Here is a 7,142-nt window from a genome sequence, read left to right on the forward strand (position 1 = left end):
CTCACATTGCTGTCGTTAGTCACCACTGAGTCAGTGCCAACTCACGGTGACCCGCACACAACAGACCAAAACACGGCCCTGCCCTGCGCCATCTTCCCATCGTCGGTATCCTCACGTCCATTGTTGTGACCACTGTGGATCTGGAGGGCCGTCCGACCTAGGGGGCTCATCTTTCAGCCCTATAGCCAACGATAGTCTGTTGTGATCCATGGGCTTTTCATTGGCTAATTTTCAGATGTAGATCACCAGGCCTTTCTTCCTAGTCTGTCTTAGTCTAGAAACTCTGCTGAAACCTGTCCACCAGAGGTGACCCTGCTGGTATTTGAAATACTAGAGGCATAGCTTCCAGCATCACAGCAACACACAAGCCCCCATAGTATGACAGACTGACAGACGAGTGGTGGGCTGTTTCATGTAAAGAAGGAAAAAAATCTCTGGTCCCTAAGGCGGACTGGCTCAGCAGTCAAGCTCTGGGTCAGTGTATGGGAGGTGGGGGCTCAGTGATCTGAGGCCCCTCTGCCTCCCTGCACCCAGGGCCCAGCCCCTGCCCCAGCCACTTTGTTCCATGGTGCCCTAGAGCTCCAAGGTGGGGGTGCCCTGGGGGCCGCCATTGGGAAAGAAGGGCTGGACACAAGGGCAAGTCCCTGCCCCGTGCCCCACGGGGACCAGAGGGCACCTCCCTCTGTTGCTCCTTCTGTCAGCCTCTGTGCACGACTTGTTGGAGACTCACATCCACAGCTTCCGCAGTGACCCAGGCGCCTCACCTGACAGCTGGGCGCACTGAGGCTTGGGGACGAAGCGGCTCACTGCCCGAAAGGTGTAGCAGCCAGGCCTCTCCACCCACGCCGCCCACCTCCACCTAGTGGGGTGGGAACCTTCGTCCGATCCTCAGGGATCAGGTGTCTGTGAAAAGTATCCGCAGAGAATCATCCGGAAGCTCCATTTCCAGTCCCGGCTAGGGTTCCAGAGATTGCCCTGAGCTCATTACTAACTCACATATTGTATAAACTGCCCTCACCTCTCACCTTTGCTGCGCTGTGGGGGGTCATGAGACCTCACCGTCCACTCAGCCAGTATTTACCGGCATCCTTCACAGCACGGAGATCGGGCCGGGGGACAAAGACCACAGACGGACACAGCCCCTGCCTTCTAGGAGTTTACGGTCTGGGGCCAGACAGCCTTCTGTCAGGTCGCCCGTAATGATTCTATTGCAGCTGTGACCAGGGTGGCAAAACGCCACACGAGGGGAGGTCAGCCGTGGCCTCCTGCCCAGCTCGGACACCCAACCTGGCCCTCCATGGACACAGCTGCTTTTCGTAGGCTGGGAAGGGCTGGGAGCAGCCCATCAGACCAGGCAGAGGGTCCGAGGGGGGCGGCCTCACCCTTAGGTCAGCCAGAGTCAGCTCACTGGAGGGAGCAAACGGCTGGAATTCCGGGGTGACTCCATTGGACCCCACACCTGAGCCGGCCTCGTCACTCTGTGATGTGCTGACCGGCCCAGCCACCCCAGGCGGCCCTGAGTGACACCCATCGAGCACACACAAGGCGGCATGGCGTCCCTCGTTTCCTCTGGGTCCCTGGGAGGGCAGACTGCTGGGCTTTTAGACATGGAAAGGCTCCCTCTCCTTCCACTTACTGTCACTTGTATTTTTCTCGCAGAAACGGAAATGTGGAGATGAGGTGGCGTGCTTCAGCCGCGGGGTGCACTTAGTGTGCCAGAACAAACACGCCTGCATCCAGTCTGGGTTTGGGGGGCTGGTGGCACGGGGGAGGAGGTGGGGTCTGAGCTGCAGGTTCTGAATGGACTTGCAGACAGGACCCACCCAGGGACAATGATGGGATGGAGATCAGCCCCATGGACAAGGCCAGCGTCTCCCTGAGCAGCCCCCGTGGCCTGCCAGATTGGGGTTCCCAGTGGCTCCTTCCCATGGCAGCTGAGCCCCTGGGACCTGCCCCAGCCCAGCCCTCAGCCCCATCTCTAGCCATGTCTGTGAGTGTCCTGGCCTCCTTGCTTCCCTTCTGTGGGGGTGTCCATGACTTCGTGCCTGCATAAACCCCATTCACCTTTCAAACCCAGCGCTAGACTCTGGAGCCACCTCCTCCGGAAGCCTCCCCCCACCACCAGTCCCTCCTCTGCCATGGTGTCCTGGTGGCTTCCCATGCGTATACCTGCAGTTGTTTATTTCAGATGGATGCATCTCAACGTTATCACGAAATCCTTACCCCAACGTGGACGGACAGATCCACTCGTTCCTGACAGACGTGCAGTGCACACCCACTCACACGCACAAGAATCCGGCACACACAAGTGCTGTGGCCCGGGGGGCTGAGGGTGAGGGGTGCAGCTCAGGGAGAGGCCAGACTAGGGGCCAGAAGTCCTGGCCCCCTCCTGCCCAGCCCTGTGTCCAGCTGCTCCCTGGCCCGGGGCTGCTCCCTGGCCTGGCACACAGTGGGTGCTTCGTGAGTGGGGGCAGTGACAACAGTGGTGACCACAGAGGTGGCCCCTGAGGGGACGAGACTGTCTGTTGAGATGTGACAGAGGGGTCAGAGCTCCGTGGAGACAGGGGCCAGTGGGGCCTGCCAGGGTGGCGAGAAACACTCATGCATATCATTCATTCAGCCATATTCACTGGACACCCTGTGGGTGGGCCCAGAGCCGGGCACTGGGACCCACAGTGGGCAACACAGCCACGTCCCCTCCCTAGGGTACCTGCTCTGAGTAGGTGAGAGGGATGGGGTCTCCGTGTGACCAGGGCAGGTTCTGGAGTGGGGAATGGGGTGCGGGCACCCCGAAGGCTGAGGCTTACCTTCTCAGAACCTCGTGAGAGGCCCCCCGGCCCGTGGTCACAGGTTTGGGCACCAGGACCCCGCCCTTGCCCGCCTCCCCCAGACTCCCTTCGCGCCCACGTTTGAGGTGAAATGAGGATTTTCCTCGTGGGGAGGAGCAGCCCCTCTGAGAACTGGGCTGGGCAGTGGGCCTCAGGGCCAGAGAGGGCACCTCCGACCCCCCTCAAATCCGCCGGGTGTCCCTGAGACCCACAGGATAGGTCTTGCAGGGGGAGGCAGGAAGGCATGGTGTGAGCGGTTTGCCGGCGCCCCCTTGGGCCCACTCTGCTTGCTTGGAGCCCCGCATCGTGGAGAAGGGAGGGACTTATCCGAGAAGGTGACCACAGGACAAAGGCACCTACGCTAGCTGCAGGCCTACTGTGCACCAGGCCCCGAAGGTGGGAACCTGAGGGCCAGAGCCAGGAGGGGCTCCCGAAGCCCCCTGCCCACTCTCTCCCGCAGGCAGGGGCGTCTGGAGGGACCATTTGGGCCCCAGCAGCCTCCACCGCGCCCCACAACGCCTTGGCCGCCGATGCCTCTCACCAGGCTTCAAAGTCAGGGTAGGGAAACTGAGGCACGGAGAGGCGAAGCAACTTGACAAATGCCCCACCCACCCTCCACCCCCGCCCGGCTGACGCCAGTGGCGGGATTTAACCCCAAGCCCCTGTTTCTGGCTGGCAGCTCGCTGCCCCCTCTCTTCAGAGGGGTCTCTGGTCTCTCAGCAGAGGGTCTGTGGGTGCCAGTTCCCGCCTCTGCGTGTGGTGGGGCTGGCTGGGAGGAGCTTCCAGGACAGCCTCTGCCCAGACTGAGAGCCCTGTGTGGCGGGATGAATTTAGCAGCTGGAAGTAGGAGGGTAAACACGTGGTGCCGGCTCTGGCAAGGCTCCCCTTACCTCTCAGGAAAGGCGGCCACAGGGCTTCTCTGCCCAGCCCTCCAAAAGCGGTGGGCACAGATGTGAACAGAATCAGGTGCACTGGGGCTGGGGGCCAGGGAGTGCTGGCAGCCCATGTGACCCCCGCACCCAGCATCCGCATTCCAGCCGGCTGGTGGGACCCCATGGAGTCCCCGTGGATCCCCGAGACCAGCCCCAGCGTCTGCACAGCTGCCTTACCGGAGCACAGCGGGCAACAATTCAGCAGGAAGCAGCGATCCCCAGGGACCACACGGAGACCCAGGTCCCCTGCCTGCACGTATGAGCCCCCATGGGAGCACGGTGTACACAAGCACAGAAGTTGCACACACACCACCCGGACAAACACGCAGGCACACTGCAGGGCTTGAACGGTCACCTTCCAGCGCAAACACGTGTGCCGTTCAGTCAATCCCACCTCATAGTGACCCTGTGTGACAGAACAAAACTGCCCCATAGGGTTTCCTAGGCTGTAATCTTTACTGGAGCAGATTGCCAGGTCTTTTCTCCCGTGGAGCTGCTGGTGGGTTTGAGCCACTGACCTTTCAGTTCGCAGCTGAGCACTTAACCGTTGTACCACCAGGGCTCCTTTGAACAGCTTTAGTAGGCATGATACTGCTAATTGGAAACAAGATTTAAAATAAGTTTATAACCTGTATTTTCTTGATGTCTTTAAGACTTAAATGATTGTTTTTCTCCTAATAGAACTCCAAGGTCATCCAATGAAAATTATTATCATTATGAAATATTAAAATTATTATTATTATGAAAATGTTATTTTCATTGGATGATCTTTGAGCTCTTGGGGCATAAGCGTGTAGGGGTGCACACATGGGAACACAGGTCCACCCAGTAATAGAGGTGCTCACAAATGGGTGTACGCATGCACGCAACAGGTCTGAGCAGCCACACGTCTCCACCAGCCCCTCAGGGGCCGCGCGAGCGCGGCACCGTGCACTCAGGACCAGCCTGTGAGTGTCCAGTTCACCCTTGCAGCGAGCAGGTGAGCTGGGCTCTGAGGCTTCACGGCTCTTGGTGTGAGGACTAGGCTTGCTGGGGGAAGTAAATGAGAGACCCGGGGCTCCCACCAAGGTCGGTGCCCCCAGCGACCTTGGTGCCATAGTCCACATGCAGACACTTAAACTTCCATGTACAGATGACGAACAGACGTGTTCCACAGCATGGACATTCACAGACACACCAGGGCACACAAGCACACATGTGCATAGAACTGAATGCACCCTGGCCTGTGCACACCCACAGCTGCCGGGCACAGGGGCTGCTCACACAGGCATGTACACCCACAAACTCACACACGTGTGCCCCATCCTTGGAGACATTGGAGCAGAATCGCACATCTCCCCTCCCCCACTCCCCCTACCTTGGCCATCCAGCTCCTGCCGGGAACTGGGTGAAGACAGAGACCGCCCTGTCCCCTCCCATCCGTCCCCGAAGCAATGGCATCGTTCTGGCACTCGCTGACGGATGGTTCCGCGCGATGACTCAGCGCCATCAGCCAGTCTATGAAACTGTGCTCACTCTAGCGGGGGTGACCCCAGCTCTTCCATCACAGGACAAGCCCGGGCGGCCCCTTGGCAGCCTGTGGGGGCAATGAAGGGTGGGGGACTGCCTGGCGCTGGGGGTCTCCAGCCTAGGGCCCCAGGCAGCCTCCCGGTAATGATACCCCACAAGCCCCAGACACTCTAATGGGGGGCAAGGGAGCCCCCGGAGCAACCCCACCCCAATAAGGGGCCCCGAGAGGGTCTGGAGAGTCCAGAGCAGGACCTGGTAGGGGAACGGTATTCTCCAACCCAAATGTGCCCCTTTTGACCTTTATCCCATGACTTGCCTGGTGCAGTGGAAGTGCTTACAGTGGAATGGGGGACCGGCGTCCTACAAATGATGGCAGCAGTAGCAGAGCTGTTTATAGGGCACCTGCATCGAGCCAGACCCCACCGGCAGGACAGCAGACATCGGGCCTGGCTCCCTGAGCTCCAATCCCAGCTTGGCCACTTACAGCTGGGTCGCCTCGGGCAAGAGGTTTCTCCTCTCTGTGCCTCAGTTTCCACATTTGTAACAGGCTGTCTCACAGCGTCCTCGTGAGGACTGACTCAGGTAGCATTTGTAAAGCACTTGGAGTCGTGCCTGGTCAGGGGGAAGGTGCCACGCGGACTGGTCACACAGTCCAGGCCTGGGAGCTGACACTCTTCACCACCCTATTCTCCAGATGGAAAAATCGAGAACCTGGGTGGCCCAGGTCCTTGATGCTCACAGAGGAGAGAGCTGGGATCCAGACTCAGGCGGGATGGCCTCCAAAACGCACTCTGTTAATAGCTACCCACCAGGACATGAATTTACCCTGAGGAAAGAGCAGTCTCAAGAACACAACCGGAACTCCGGAATACTGGACTTTCATTGGTTCCCGGGACATTTCTAAAATCAAACCATTCCAGAAAAATCCAGGGGTATGTTTGTCCTAAAAAAAGAGGGAATTCCCTCTTTGTTTAATTAGGGTTTTGCTATTGGAGCAAGACTTGGCCCTTGTCCCATCTGTGCTCCCCGGGGGTCCCAGTCACCCATGCCCCACCTCTCCAGGGCCAGTCCCATCCCCGGGGTGAACGGAATCATGTGAACCTGGCTCCCAGCCCAAAGGCGACAGCAAGAGGGGTCTCTGTGCCCACCCCTGCCCCCCAGATACGACCCCTTCCATCCCGCACTGCTGGGTGGTTAGGGGAGGCCTGTACACTATGGAGATGGGGATCCCCTTTTGCAGCGTAGGGCTCCAGCACAGCCTCGCTCTCCTGGGGGTCTGGACAAGGCCAGCCAGCACTTCCTGGATCCGCTCGGGCAGGACTGGGCAGGTCCATCTGACCGACCAACCCGCCCCCACTGTCTCCCCAAGGCCCTAGTGGCCCCTTTCTCTACCGGAGAAGCCCCCTTTGTGCCTTCCCCACCCCCACCGGCAGAAGGTGAGGGGAGCAGCCCCTGGCTTCCTGGGGCGGGGTTGGGGAGGGCTCCACCTCATTAGTCCCCAGGGCCGCGCCCCTCCCCCGCGCGGCCTCGAACCCAGGTGCGTGGCTGTCACCAAGATAAAAGAGACATAATTAAGTTCCAATCCGCAGAGTGACTTGTTATCATAATGTAATCTTCTCCTGCAGCCCCTCGGTCTCACAGATCTGTCTCCATCATGCCTGCGGGTGGGCGCCCCCGGCGGCCAGTGTGCCAGGCCTCTCTGTCACCCCCGCCCAGCTGTTTGTGGAGCGGCAGGTGACGTCCACCCCGCCTGTCCCTGCCCAGCCACACACGTCCCTCCCCCAGCTCCAAGTCGCTGAGGGTGATAATGAAGTCATTTTTCTAAGGAATGTCCACCTGGAAGGCCCCTCCTCGGCCGCCAGCTAATCAAGGG

This window comes from Trichechus manatus, unplaced genomic scaffold (assembly GCF_000243295.1).
Source record: "Trichechus manatus latirostris isolate Lorelei unplaced genomic scaffold, TriManLat1.0 scaffold00214, whole genome shotgun sequence".
In the NCBI taxonomy this organism is placed as follows: Eukaryota; Metazoa; Chordata; class Mammalia; order Sirenia; family Trichechidae; genus Trichechus; species Trichechus manatus.